At 42.1% G+C, this 15,960-nt stretch overlaps 1 protein-coding gene across 17 annotated transcripts in view; it reads right to left on the reverse strand.

Moving 5' to 3' along the window:
* Window positions 1-15,960, reverse strand: part of KLHL29 (kelch like family member 29) — a 601,492-nt gene that overhangs the window by 570,444 nt on the left and 15,088 nt on the right. For 4 of the 17 annotated variants that reach the window (XM_073335857.1, XM_073335863.1, XM_073335852.1 and 1 more), the window contains exon 2: window positions 12,409-12,478. The exons of the other annotated variants lie outside the window; for them this stretch is intronic. The gene's annotated coding sequence lies outside the window, so the exon portion shown is untranslated. The remainder of the gene's footprint in view (window positions 1-12,408; window positions 12,479-15,960) is intronic. 17 annotated transcript variants of the gene reach the window in all.

Here is a 15,960-nt window from a genome sequence, read left to right on the forward strand (position 1 = left end):
GGCAGGGGGTTGGGGTGCGGGAGGAAGTTTGGGGGGTGGGCTCCAGGTGGCACTCACCTCAGGCGGCTCCCCGGAAGCAGCAACATGTCCCTAGGCGCCGAAGCGCAGAGGCGGCCAGGCGGCTCTGCACACTGCCCCCATGTGCAGGTGCCGCCCCCACAGCTCCCATTGGCTGTGGTTCCCCCTTTGCCTAGGAGCCAGAGGGCCATGCCAGCTGCTTTTGGGAGCAACGCAGAGCCAGAGAAGGGAGCCTGCCTTAGCCCCACTTCGCCACCAACCAAACTTTTAACCGCCTGGTCAGCAGTGCTGACCGGAGCTGCCAGGCTCCCTTTTCGACTGGGCATTCCTGTCGAAAAACCCAACACCTGGCAACCCTATCAACATCTAGAGAAGGATGCGACACACTTTGCCAGTAGAATGTTGGGGGAAAGCAAGATTCCTGGGCTCTGCTCCTGGACTAGGCGTTGGAGCGACAGTCACCAGCAAGACAAGCAGATGCATAATTTGACACATTTATTATGAATGGCCAGTACGGTTCAGTGGGTGAGCGCTGGGGTGGCCATTGCGGAGAAGTAGGTTCTAGTACTTGCTAGCTCCTCTTGAAGGGGCTTTGTGCTGTCTCTCGATTAACTTACATGTAAAATGAGGGGGCGAGGAGGGGAAATGAAGCCATCAGATTTGTCCAAAATGCAGAATGTTGCCCAAGAGGCCCGGCAGGGGTTCTGGAACAATCTTTATATTGGGGTGCTGCTGATGGAAACCATGGAAAATTTGGTGTTTCTTATTATTACAAGCCAGGGAGTTCAGCAGCAAGCACCTCCAGAATCCGTAGCTCCAGCACCAACCGCCGTGCAGATGTTTGTAGCTGTTTTCTGCCACGATCGCCATTCAAGACTTTTGGACTTGTCTGAGTTCATGCCTCAGTGTGTTCATTACAGATGGGAAGAAATTACATGTTGGAGCTGATTAAAACAATCAAGTCCCAGGGGTACAAAAGAAGAGGGGGTCATTTGTCCATTCTGCTCCCTGCCCCCTATATAGCATGATCAAGTTGTATTTAAAAACGTGATTGGAATGGTTTAATAATATTTTCCTCAAATTATTTCTATACACAGAAATAAACTGCTAGGAAAAACTCTAATTAACTGGAGGCCTAGGCCCCCAATGTCTCCAGCTATTGGATGGCTATTCTTGTACATAGATGTGTACAGTCATAAGTTTGTCACACTCTTAAAATTAGCATAAAGACAAACACTATCTGAGGGGAGATATCTCTATGAAGTTGATCAGTTTGTAGATACTTTTAGGTATCTAATAGAAGGGAAAGGATTTTGGTACAATCAATCTATGTCCATTAAAGTCAGCATAACTGACCAGAGCAGCAGAAGCCCTGTGGCAATTTTCCAGATACCTGAAATGACAAGTCAAAGCCACATTTGCTTGTTTCTATCAAAATGCTTATTAAAAAAAGACTTGAGAGGAGTTATTGTTTAAGGCTCTTATTTATTGTTAAGGCTCTTAGTTATTGTGTGCTGGAGCAGAGGGGGAGACCTCTCCTATAAAGCAAGTCTAGATTAAATCAGAGAAAATAGATGATCAGATGTAGGTAATCTAGTGATAGCGAAGTCTTGAATCCTCGATTTATAGCATTTGGTTTTACAATTAAGACAAAAAACTTAACACGAGATGCTACTATGTTGTAATAAGCCATGCCTGTACATACAGATGCCACAACTTGAGCAGTGAAGCCAAACCGTAGAGGGGGCATGATCAGTATACCAAGTCCTTGTATTATACACATAAACTTCCATATGATGAGCTTGTGAATGAGTTGAGGCCCAGTCCTGAAAACAAGCATAGCTCTTTCCTCACAGACTCTCACTGAAATAAACAAGATATAGTAAAGGAGAAGGAGGGAGGGCAGTAACTACTGGATTGGGTCCTTGGCTGACAGATGATAGAAATGGGAAACGAAGGTCTTGATGTAAACTTCTTTGGCATTTCGGGACACAACAGTCAGATTCCCAAATGCAGAATTCCAAAAGGATCTAAGCTGCAGGAATCCCTCCAGGACTATTACTTTAGAGATGGGACTTTCCTTGTTGCTACTAAAATGCAGCTAGGAAACTCTGCATACAGAGATACAGTGCACCTCAACCCATTCCATATCTAATATCCAAATGCTTGTGGTGTAGCTGGACAGAACAATCCCAGAATATGTCCTCTGAATATCAGATACCAAAGGGGTATCTAAAGGGACACGGGAACCATTGTGGACAGCTCAAAGATGACATCTGCTCAATGTGAGCTGCAATGAAAAAAGCGAACAAGATTTTAGCATGCACAATTAACAAGATGGGAAACGATACAGAAAATGTTATAATGCTATTTAAATAATCAATGGTGTGGGTTCATCTGGAATGCTGCATACAGTAGTGGTCATCCCATCACAAAAAGGACAGTGAAGAACAAGTAGGGGTGCAGAGAAAGGCAATAAGAATGAAATGGGGCATGAAGACTCTCATAGGGAGATAGATTGAAGAGACTAGAATTATTCACCTTGGAAACAAGCTGAATTAGAGGAGACATGATAAAAGTATATAAAATAATGAATGTCACAGAGAAGATAAGAGACAGATTGTGCTCCCTCACACAAAAACATACAATAAAAATGAAAGGTAGCCAATTCAAAACAGATAGAAGGAAATACTTCTTCGCACAACGGATGGGCTGTGGAACTCTCTGCCACAGAAGTCACTCACTGATGTACTGCTGTGTCACTAACGCCAAGAACTAAGCAAGATTGAATGAACGACTGGACAATTATACAGATAAGACTATCCAGCGTTATAATAACAAATAAGTTTTGGAAGAGAAACGCCATGCCCCCTTTAGGGCTTCAAGCTAGTCTCAAAACCTAGGAATTAGGACAAGACCTAATATGGGAGGCAGATTATCTCATGTTAGTTTAATGCAAAATTTCTTGCTCCTTTCTTTGAAGTGTCTGGTATTGAGCACAGTTGGAGACAGGATATGGGAGTAGATGGACTATGTCTCTGATCTAGTATGGCAATTCCTATGTTCCAATTGAATCTGATTTTGTAGATGTTGGTTCAGATACAAAATTAAATAGGTTTACCCTAAAGTATTGGTAGTTTTAAGAAATATATTCTCTGAGTTACATGAACATATTTTGTTTTGGAATGAGTGTTCAACTAAAATCCAGTGCATTCAGCTTCATCTTGAATGTTCAGACAGTATTTTATGGTTGTATAGTAAAGAACCTATGATATTTTTTGTCCCTTAGGAATCCTTCAGAATGGAAGAAAATACATGTAAGATTATTATGGCCTTTCCTCACTAACATCATTACACACTGACAGAAAAAACATGTATTATAGCTATTGCGTACTATTTCAACTGTGAATTAGAAAAAAAAATTGGTTATATTTATGAGGCAGCAACAACAACAAAAAGGAAAAAAAAAACGTTTAAATGTCATGAAGTCCCAGATTTTCCAACCATGGTTCGTACTTGCTTTTTTCTAAAAGGCTCCCTATGTTTAAACAGTAGAAGAGTCACCTTCTGTACAAGTCTCTGATAAGTAAAATGGTCTGTAATGTAGCTATAACAGTTAGCTTCATAATGGTATATACACTTTTCTTTTTTAAATACTTGAGCCTGGATGAGAAGCTAGAATCTGTTGGCACCCATTACATGGAGCATTATATTATTTATTTTGGACACTCTTGCCTTTTCTTTTTTAAATTGTATTAGCTATTTGGTCTAATGAGCCAAAACACCCAGTTAATGCTGACTGTAAATTGCATATTTTTTGTAATTGATTAATTCTGTCTCCTGCTCTGGCTAAGCAGAAGAGTCATGTACGCCATGTAGGAATTGTTAGGAGTAAATGGAATCTGGAAGAACACACACTATGTAGAACTGTAGTGGTTTAGATTAGAATAAGACTGTCTTGCCAGTTTGGTTTAGTCTCAGTCTCCAAATCAATATGGCAGCCAGTTCACTGTGAGCCAGGATGTTCATTAGAGGGTACATGGTTTTTAAATGAATTGTCCAAGTTGTATTTCACTCCTTGTATTTTCCCATCTTTATTCTTTTAATGGTTAAATTCAACTTTAAGGATTCTTGTATTGGAGACTTTGAATTAAAAAAATGCATAGGGCTAACTTTAAAAAAAAGTTGGAGGTCCCTTATTTTTAAATACATCTAGGGATTTCATACTTCTGTCTGAAGGTCTTTTTACTTATATTTTTACAGTAATCTAGGGAGTGTAACAAAAATATATTTCTTCATTTTTCCTATAGGCTCATTTTAAGGCGAAAAGGGACCACGGCCATCATCTAATCTGACAGTTTGTATAACACAGACCATAGAACACTTCAATCTCTCTGGCCACTCGATTACAGACCTAAAAGTGGCAATTCTTCAAACAAAAAAACTTCAATAACAGACTCTAACGAGAGACTGTTGAATTGGAATTGATTTGCAAACTGGACACCATTAACTTCGGCTTGAATAAAGACTGGGAGTGGATGTGTCATTACACAAAGTAAAACTATTTCCCCATGTTTATTTCCCCCCCTACTGTTCCTACACGTTCTTGTCAACTGCTGGAAATGGCCCACCTTGATTATCACTACAAAAGGTTTTTTTTCCCTCTCCTGCTGGTAATAGCTCACCTTACCTGTTACAGTGTGTATGGTAACACCCATTATTTCATGTTCTCTGTGTATATAAAATCTCCCCACTGTATTTTCCACTGCATGCATTTGATGAAGTGAGCTGTAGCTCACGAATGTGTATGCACAAATAAATTTGTTAGTCTCTAAGGTGCCACAAGTACTCTTTCTTTTTGCGGATATAGACTAACACGGCTGCTACTCTGAAACAGACCATAGGACTTCCCTATATTAATTCCTGCTTCAAGTTCAATAGCTGTGCTTTAACTAGAGCATATCATTTAGACAAAATACCCAATCTTGATTTTAAAATTTCCAGTGCTGGAGAACTGGAGAACCCACCACAACCTCTGGTAAGATGTTCCAGTGGTTAATTACCCTCCTCTGTTAAAGATTTGCACCTTATTTCCAACCTGAATTTGTCCTCCCCTCCTTCCCACAAGCTTTGCTGATATTAGCATTTTGTCCAGTGGGGATTTTTTAAAAGAGGGTTTTAAATATATGTATTTATTTAAATTAAATAGTTTTTATATTTTTAAATAATCCAATTAAAATTTGAATTTTAAACAACATAAATTCAATCCTAAACTTACTGTAATCTATTAAAACCTTTTAATTAAATACAAGAAATAATATCAAGAAGGACATGTTTGCTGCCAAGTTTTAAAGAAAGACAGATCACTCAACTGGTGGAAGACACCAAGAACCAGAGTTTGCTGAAGTGCTAAGCCAGCTTTTGTCAGCAGTAGCCTCTTCTGTGGGTACAGACAGCATGTTTTATTCCTTTCAGTTTATTCAACTAGTTCAGTGCAATGGCTCAAAATTAAGAGACTGATTGGGAGTTGAAAAAGCATGAAAGCTAGTTTTCCTCTTCCAATCTTCTTTCACTTCTTGACTCCATTTCCTGTTTACATGGGGTAAGAGGTGCTCAAGAATCTTTGCAACTCTTTCTAGTCCATGGAACGGGTTCATAGGTTTTGGAGTTCCAGTCCTTTTCTCCTCAGACTTCTCTTGATGGAGCTTTTCCATCATATTCGCTGTCTTCCATGTCCTTCCTTGCTGTCCTCTTCCTCCCATGCTTTCTCTGCTGGTCATTCTTCTCCCACTCTTAAAACATTGAGCCCAGCCCAACTCAATTGTGTGCTCTCCAACCTATCACTGAGAATCCCAAATTCATCTTCCCCCATATTTCCTCCATGCACACACTGTCCACCTTCCACCTGCCTGCCATTCTCCTCCGTGTACTATTTTCTACTACATGTATCTTTTCTTCCATTTCCACAAGACCCACCATTTCCAAACCATAGTGCAGGCTGGGAGAAGCAAATGAAGCATACACTTTTCCTTTTGTTTTTTTTTTTTGTCCTCGTCCAGTGAATAAAAATTAGGTATGAGAGGATGAAATCTACTAGCTCTAAAATTTTGAAGGACATTGTGACCAGAAACAATCAATTCAATTCACTAACTACAGACAATCCTTCCTTTGTTTAATAAATCAGTTAGTTATAAATCACAGAATCACAGGGTTAGGAGAGACCTCAAGGGTCATCTAGTCTAGCCCCCTTGCCAAGATGCAGGATTTCTTGTGTCTAAACCATCCAAGACAGATGGCTATCCAGCTTCTTTTTGAAAACCTCCAGTGAAGGAGCCTCCACAACTTGCCTAGGCAGTCTGTTCCACTGCCCTACTGTTCTTACACTTAGGAGATTTTTTCCTTGGATTTAATCTAAGTCTGCTATGCTGTAGTTTGAACCCATTGCCTCTTGTGCTGCCGTCTGTGACAAGACAGAACAATTTCCCCCCCTCTTTCTTATGTCAGCCTTTCAAGTATTTGGAGACATGTCCTCCCCTTAATCTCCTCTTTTCCAAACTAAACATACCCAGTTCTTTCAGCCTTTGCTCAAGGCTTGTGTTCTATCCCTTTGTTCATTTTTGTTGTTTGCCTCTGGATTCTTTCCAATTTCTCCACATCCTTTCTATACAGCAGTGACCAAAATTGGATACAGTACTCCAGCTGAGGCCTAACCAGCATGTAGAGCAGTACTATCATGTCCCATGACTTGCACATGCTATACTTCCATTAATGAAACCCAAAATTACATTTGCTTTTTTTGCAACAGCATCACATTGTTGACTCAGGTTGAGGTTGTGATCCACCACAACTCCCAAATCCTTCTCGGACAGTGCTGCTGCCAAGCCAGGGATCCCTTATTCCATATTTGTGATTTGGTTTTTCTTCCCTAAGTGTAACACCTTACACTTCCCTTGGTTGAATTTCATTTTACAACTGCAAAACGTGTTTTGATAACAACTTATTCTTCTTAAGTATTCAGCACCTTTAAGGTAGCTTAATTCTTTTTAAAATTCAAATTTTGGTTTTGTGCATTTTAAATTGAATTTGAATGTCCATCTAACTAAACACTTCCATAAATCCCAAGCAAAAAATAATCACCTAGTAAAGAAATGAATCATTCACTATTTTCTAATATAATAAAAATGTAAAGATTAAGAATTTGATCTGATAGAAGTTAAGCTATGTATCTACTTTACGAAGTATGTATACATAGCCTCTTGACTGGCGAAAGGAAAGGAAAGTGCACCAAATTTAATGTAAAGGTATTTAACTGCAAATCAACCTTTTTAGTTGGTACCAAACAATGAAATTCAGCCTTTCTTTAGGTAAATAACTAAAATGTACAAATGCAAAACATAATTAAAATGGATAATTTAAAATCAAGGTTTCCTGATTGATTTAAATCAAAGCAATTTAAATCACCAATTTTAGTCATTTAAATCAGCTACCCACCCTAATTTGGTCAATAGTTTAATAGAACAGAGTAAAAACTGTAAAATCCAAAGCCACAAAAAATGGTTGGAAGACTCTGGAGAAGGTGTGGTATATGAAAATAATTTTAACTGATTAGATTTCAAGATGACAGTGTCTCTTTAAAATAAGATTTTTTTGCTTTACTTTAGGATAACATTTTGTTCAGTTATCCAGTTCCAAAAGGAATGTTTGACATTTTATCTGCATAAGTTTTAAATATCAAAAGGTTTGAATCTGAAGAATCTTTCATTTATATCAGCGTTTATCATAAAAGAAGGGCTAGATTTACTCAAGAGGCAAGCAAAAAGGCATGGCAGATAGACAGCAAGCATTTTAAAAATAAAAGCTATACAAGACTATTTTCTGAAGCTATGATCCCTCAGTATGATTGTACTTGGAGCTGCATAATGTTTTTATGTTTGCTGTTACAGTAATTTTAACAACTTTTTCCAGAGTTGTTCTCCAAAGAAATGTGGAATGAAATTGTTGAGTAGTTTGGATGGCTGTGTTAATAGAGAGAATAAGAGATTCACTGGGAGAGTGAATTCTAGCGCTAGACTGTTCAATCCTATGGTACTCTTTTCATATTCAGAAGATGTTTGTCAGAAATTTCTGCACATGGCCCTAAGTTTCCTAATTTTGGGTGCCTCACTAGGCATTTCAAAGGGGCCTGGTGTTCAGTAAGCATGGGGCACCTAAACACTGAAAGTCAGAAAGGCCCTGTTAAAGGTAAGATAAATCAACACTTCCTATAACATTATGGATTTAAATGTTTGGAGATTAAGGGCCTGATCATCTCTGTCCCTCAATCAAGGTCATGAAGATCTGTCCTTGCGAGTATGGGCACAGGCTCTAAGCAGCGGTCACCAACTGGTCGATCGCGATCAACTGGTCGCTCCTGGGGACTCTCCCAGTCTATTGGGATCTCTGGTGGTGTAGCGGAGTTGCCGCTAGGCTTGCTCCCTGCCTGCCACAGTCCCGCACTGCTCCCGGAAGTGGCCTGCTCTTGCCTGCAAGCACCACCCCAGCAGCTCCCGTTGGCCATGAATGGGAAACTGTGGCCACGGGCAGCTGAGGGGGCAGTGCTAGCAGAAAGGGACCGCAGGTGGAGCCACGTGCCCCCTGCTCCTTCCCAGGGGCCACGTTTGTCCCTTCCGGGAGTGGCACGGGGCCGGGGCAGGCAAGAAGCCTGCCTTAGCCTTGCTGCGCTGCCAACTGGGAGCCGCCAATGGTAAGTGCCGCCTGGTGGGAGGCCGCACCCCAACCCCTCTCCCGGACCCAGCACCTCCTACCCCTCCTGCACCCCAAGCCCTAGCCCTGAGCCCCCTCACAAAGCCAGCACCCCAAAGCCCTTCCTGCACCCCAAAAGCCCAGACCTGAGCCCCCTCCCAAAGCCAGCACTCCAAACCCCCTCCTGCACCCCAATCCCCTGCCCCAGCCCTGAAACCCCTCCCAGAGCCAGTACCCCATACCCCCCTGCACTCCGAACTCCTTCCTGCACCCCAATATTCTGCCCCACTCCGGAGCCCCCTCCTGCACCCAAACTCCCTCCCAGAGCTTCCACCCCGCACGCCCTCCTGCACCACCTCCTGCCCTAGGCTCAGCCCAGAGCCCACACCCACACCACTAAACCCTCAGCCCTAGCCCAGAGCCCGCACCCCCTCCTGAACCGCAACCCCAGACCCCATCCCAGTGAAAGTGCGTGAGGGTAGGGGTGAGCGAGCGATGGAGAAGGGGGGAGTCTTGGGGAAGGGGCGGAGTAAATCCTGGATTGCCTTTAAATTCAAAAAGTGATCTTGGGCATAAAAAGGTTGGAGACCACTGCACTAAGGTATGTTCTCTCTGCCTTCATTTCTATAGATGACACCCAATAGTTGCTCCACAGACACGGGGCTCCACAAATCAGGACTAGTTTTTGAACAGGAGCAGGATCTTTTTAACCCCTTCAACTCCACAGGGACTTGTAACCATCTGTAACCTTGCTAGTATTATCTTACTTGGGTTCCTTTTCTGCCTGAGGTAAGGACTGGATAGCAATGAGGCAGTAGCACAGAGACACTCGAACTGTGGGGCACGCCCCCTAGGGAGGCACAGAGAAATGTTCAGGGGGCACAGCGGGGCCTGGGCTAGCCCTCACAGGGGGCAGGCAGAGAGCACCACCCTGCCCCACTCCAGCCTCACCCCCAGACACATCCCTGGCTCCCAGCCCCAGCCATACCCCTGTCCCTAGCCTTGGCCCCCCAACTGTAGCCTGATCGTGGCTTCCACTCTCGGCCCTCGCCCCGGCCCCACCCCTAGCCTCAGCCCCGGACACGGCTCTGTTCCCAGCTCCAGCCCCAGCCTTGGCTCCCTTACCTGCTCCCGAGCCACAGCCCCACTCCCAAGCCGCAGCCCTGGACCCAGCCCTGGCTCCCAGGAGGTGAGGGGGGGGTGGCAACCTGGGGGTGGAGGTGCAATCGTAAAAAGTTTGGGGACCACTGCAGTAGCAACTACTCTGTGGATCAGGAAGCAATTTATATGATCCTAGCTTTCATACTGTTGTTGTTTTTTTAAGGAATTGTCAGACACTGGAAATGTTCCCTGAATCATTCAGTGTATAAAACTAGGCTGAAGTGAAGCACACATATTTACAAAAGGTGACAAGAAGTTGTTTACAATAATAAAGACTTCTGCTGAAGTAATAAATTAATTCAGACATAGGATAACATTTTATAAGTAGATTTCAGTCTAGTCTGGAAAGGCTCTCAACTACTTCTGCCATAAACGGCTGATGTCTTGCATTGTATTCCTACAGAGAGAAATGCTTGAGCTTTGTTTTACAGAGTTGTGCTCCCAACCAAAGGTATGCTGAAATTAAAATGTAACAGATTTCCTCTTCTGTATATCTCAGAAGCCAATGAAGTAGTTCTTATATGCCATGATTACTGGTAACACAGAGTCCCAAAACATGAACAGCAGCCAGATCAAGCCCTCATTTCACTCTGTGGGAAGCCTCAAAGCTACACCTAGGTCATGCAGGCTTTGCTAATGAATTTGGACGCAGCAGTGATGCTGGATCCCAATAGAACAGTGGGGAAACTAGGATTTAAGATTCCTTCACTAATCTGAACACTCGAACTATTAATATGTTATGGGAGTGTATGTTGTTGCTATGATTGTCTCACATATTACACTAACTGGGTTCTGCGTCCATCTCCTCCACAAGCCACCCCCAACTCCCCTCCCTCCCCCATTGTCTTCTCCATACATTTTCTCCCAACATCTAGGTCTCCCAGGCAGACTCCTCATTATCTACTGAATCAGCACTGAGCTGGGCTCACTCAAATCTCCACAAAAATTATGCCTTAATTTGCCCTATCTCCACACATAAGAGAGACTTAAAAAGAAAGATATGCTATTCTGCACTAATCAATAAATGCCTGACATACTGTATTTTCTTTAAGTCTCAGCAACAACCTGCCTTTTACTATTCTAGTAGATGTTAAGCTACCAAATCCAGTGTTCTGCCCAAAAGTGACAGGGTGAGAGCAACAAGTGACATGTCAAATCTTTAGGACACTTCGGAAAGCAAACATCTCCCAAGCTAAAAATAAAATAAAACAGTACTCCATGTTCCAGTCCCTGAGGGATACTAAAATGCTTTTATAAAATCATTTATTTGCTCTGACATCAATATAGCTGGAAAAATATTTCCTGGCCAAAATGTATTTCATCTGAATTAAGAGCTGAATAAAATATTTAGACATTTGACTGGGAGACTCCCTGTTGCTGACCAAAGAGGAGCTAGTCTTGGTTAATTCCCCCCCCCGTCCCCCTTCATTTTTAAGGTGTGAGAATTTATGTCCATTTAATAACCAAAAACCACTTGTGGAGGGTCTCAGCTCTCCACTATGGAAAGGGAAGGAGTCATCTAATTCCACAGCACCATTCCACCAACCCCTCTTCCTCCCCCAGAGAGCTCTGAATGCAGAGAAGAGATGGAGAAATAGAGACGTCGCATCACCCTGCCACCTACTGACAACACAGAAGAAGCCAGTGCAACTAATGGCTCTCTCCATGCTGCAGAGATCTCTGTTAATGGTGTGTTCCAGGGACAGCCATCAACCGGGGAAGCCCTGATGGCATGACTGGCTCCACGCTAGAGGGTGTGGGCAGGAGACTCCAAAGCCAGTGAAAGCAGAAGGCCTCATTATGGATCTAAGGGGATCTGCAGGGACTGGGACAGAAACCCCTGTTTGTTCCACATGAATCCACAGCCTGGCCCAGAACTATTTGGGAAAGCCTACACATGGGGTAACTCAGACTCCACTTATCCTTCCCAGGTTTTTCCTGCAAGACTTTCAGTGGGAGGGGCAATCTGAACCTTAAACACTCTGCATCTATAAAACAAGTACAGAGTAGGCAGTGAAAGCTTTGCCACACTGCCTTGCCAATATGCCTGTCCAAGCCAGATCACCACTAGGCTGGCAGTTCCATCCCCATGGCCCATTCAATCTCTGGCATATGCTGAGGCTGCAAACCAGCCATAATGCAAATATATTTGTCCATAGGGAACCAAACTGAATTAATCTCATTATGTGCACTGTGAAAGGCTGAGGAAGGTCACAAATCTGAGAACTAGGCAGCCTGACCTTCAGCACAGATGCCATCATTACCAACAGAGGGATGAGGAAGAGAGGAGCAAAATGAAAAGACAGTTACAAGAGAAAAATACATTTTTTTAAATAATAAGAAGAGCGACAACTAGGACATCGCCCCCAATCTCCCAATCATTTTATGCCTTAGCATTAACTGCTGCCAAATAAAAGACATCAAGTCCATCTGGCACATGTATACTTCCCAGGCTGCCAAATGCTCCTTAAGATTCAGTGGATTTACCGTTGGGTGTATTTGCAAATTCCAATCTCCTAGCTGAGCTGTGTTCCTGAATAGAATCCTCTTGAGAGCCCTAGAAGGTGAGCAGAGGTACACTGTGATTATTCAGTATTTGTTATACCTGGACTATGTATAGTCCAATTTTCTTGATTACTAATAGGGTTTTTTAAACCAGCTGCAAGACACTTGTAAAAAAAAAAAAAATCTTCCATCTCTAGATGAGTTCTAGGTAAGATGTGAAATCAATCAGGCAATGAACAGGGGGAGAAAACAGATTATGTGGACATATCTGGCCAGCAACATACAAATTCCTCCAGAAAATAAACATTTATACACATCAACTGCAAGGAGCTATCAGTGCATAATTTAGGATAATAATTTTTTCCTTCCACATTTTATTAATATTGTATCTTCCCTTTAAAAACATTTTATTTTCCCCAGTAATTGATGATAAAATGCCCTCTTGTGGACTTCAGTGTGGACCATCTCAGTAGCACCAAGAGTCCCTGAAGCCATAGAGACTTCACATATTTCTGAGAATTTCTGTTTAATGTAATGAGGGAAAGCACAGCCTTGCTTTCCAGCAGAAATGGATACCCACAGACACTAGTAAGACTATATTTGATTACTAAGTATCTCATCCCTATACAGTACACGGTTTAGGGTTCTAAACCGTGTAAATATGAAAGCACTGCTATCCTCAATGTAGCCACACTTTACTATAATAACTACATGGTTTTGTTGTTGTGGATTTGGGGTTTTTTGTGGGTTTTTTGGACAAACCAATGCTCCCTTTCGTGTGTCTAAGGAATAAAAATCTGAACAAAATAAACTCAGAAATCTGAACGGCAAGGATATGTACTATAATGCTAATAAGCACCAGGATTTCACAGAATTCAAGATGTCTTTTAGATCTGTATCAGAACTAAACCATACCCAGTATAGCTCACTGTACACTTAAGAGTTTTGCAGTACAGCCAAAGTCAAACTGCAGAGCTACTGCTCTGAAAGTCTAAATAGTAAAAAACACTTACACCACAGGAAAGAAGTGTGGATGTGTGGTGTAAGATTAATGGCAGCATTTTTTCCCTCCTTGCAGCACTGATTTGCAGAGAGGTTCCTCAAAAAGGTACTTATGCTTCCATTTACCTTCCCTACACCCCTCCCTCTTTGCAGCTTTATATAGAATTTTAATTTTAAAACAAAGTTTATTTGCTAATTTAGGGTAGTAAAATTTGTTAGTTTTATTTCCATGGTGTTTGTGGAACATTTCTCAGTATCCCTTTTTAGGCCTTCATCCTACAAAACAGTTCCGCATATGTTTAACTTGAAGTCAATGGAACTATTCACTTGTGTAAAGTTAATCATAGATTTAAGCTGACAGGATCAGGGTTTCAGTTTATCCTTTTTGACACGGAACAAAAAAGAAACCCCACACCTGTTTGGGTGCGGGATACACAAATGAAGGACAGTTTCACTCAGTCCGGTGCTCTGTCCCTCTCTAATGGTGGCTAGGTCACATATTGACCCTGCTACAGCCTTGGCTAACAGGCAATTTAAAATAACAGAGTTCAGGAAGTAGAAGCTCATGCTATAAGATCCAGAGATCCCATGTTTGTGTCCCTGCAACCAACTGTCCATCTAGGGATGTGGTGTTACATTTGTAATATCCTCTGAAAGCTTGAATATAAGATTTCATACCCCAGCAACTCAGTATAATTTGTCACTATTGTGCAACAGTTGCTATTATACACAACTAATTCTAGGTATTCAGTTTTGATACAAACTGCAATGAATCTTTTCCTGCTTATTAGAGATGACAAGCCGAAATTAAATGTCCCTCCTGTTTTTATACCAGTATGCATGGCAAGAACAAGTGATCCACAAAAATTGTCTTTGAGCTTCATAGCAATTTAGTAGTGAAAAACAAAAAACAAACAGGGCCAAATACCTGCCCAAGGATACACATATGATTCTCATTAACTTCAATGGGAATCCTTATTCTCATGTCCACAAGTGCAGATTTTGGCTAGTAAAAGTAAGAACTATCATACCCTAAAGCGAATTTTGGAAAGGGCTATAGTCAATTCCAAATGGTTACAACTCTGCTCCAAATCCAAAACCAAACTCAGGTTTAGTATATTACCCTTATTCTATGAAGAACTGGAGTTTAGATAGTTGTAAGACTTTCAGCATGCCATCCTTTACAAATAACCTTTTTTAGAAATACTTGGAGGAAATATGATCCATCAAACATTCATGTTTGACAAGGTCGAGTGATTGGGAGAGAACCATGGTGCCTGAAAGCAACGGGAAGGAAGGGGTTAAGCAGAATCTTATTTAGATCCAATTGATTTTTCCACACTACTAGCTTCTTTAGATTGCATAGGTGCCTGATTAAACCATCACCTCAATGCCTGACTGTCACAATAATAGCAGAATAATATCTGGCAAGTCAATTGACCGATCTGCCATCCGTTCCTGCATGAAGATTTACAAGAATCCTGCTCTTAGCTTGGCAACTTCTCTTTACAGCAGGTCAAACTGAGGATCAAGATATGTAAGAATACAGCGTTATGGAGAGGCAGCAGCTGCCTCATAGTTAAAGGTGCAACTGAGTTTCCATAATAAGCCCAGGTTTGTCATACCCTTCAGTCCACCCAAACCACAGAATATTGGCCTCAAACTTGAAAGTTTAGGTTGCGGTATAATTTTTCTGCCTAAATTAAGGTCAGGTGGACAAAGGGTTCATGAATTACAACATCCAAGAGCGGTTTTCAGAATTAAAGCTTTTTTTCTTCCTCCTTACAAAAGAGGAAAAAAACAAAAACTTTTACACATAATGAGAGAAATTATGGGTCACTGGACTCATGTAGTTAATATCTAGTGCAGAGATCCAAGCATTAGAAGCTTAGATTTACAATAAAATTTGAGATTTTTTAGATATTAAATGTCACACGACACATCAGGTGCTGGTAAGCTAATTCTGGCTCATCTGTAATGCTAGAAACACCGCTGGGGCCCATGATTTCCTGCATAGAGCCTCAGGAACAGGAGAAAAGATATGGGTGTTCTACATCTTTCAAGGGTCCCTGTCTTCTTATTACTTCCCTCCACTTGCATACACACACCCTAAACTTTGCAAGAGCTCCACTCTTCTGGCCCATAGATGGCCTATGGGGGAAGAACAAGGGTGACAACTGAAGAGAGGAGGTTAGTGGGACATTTCTCCCATTTCAGGTGAGACACCTCTCCCCCAGTGAGACTCTTGTGAAATTCTTTGGTCACTCCACAACTCCCTACAGGCCTTACTAGGATCCAGACAAGCCAAAATTGGCTCATAGGCAAAGGAGCCTGTTAGTGCATTTGGAGTGGAGAAGCCCATTCAGACTAAAGCAGCATGGTCACCAACAAGCCTGCTAAGGGGTCAGCTACTATAGCGTGTGGGGGCTGGGGTTTTAAAGGAAGTCAAATTGCCTCCTAGAGATTGATGGGGGGATTCCTCCCCCTCATCACCATGACCTCCATAGGAGGCCCCAGCAACTCCCCCTCAGA

The sequence above is a fragment of the Lepidochelys kempii genome, chromosome 3, assembly GCF_965140265.1.
Source record: "Lepidochelys kempii isolate rLepKem1 chromosome 3, rLepKem1.hap2, whole genome shotgun sequence".
NCBI lineage: Eukaryota > Metazoa > Chordata > Testudines > Cheloniidae > Lepidochelys > Lepidochelys kempii.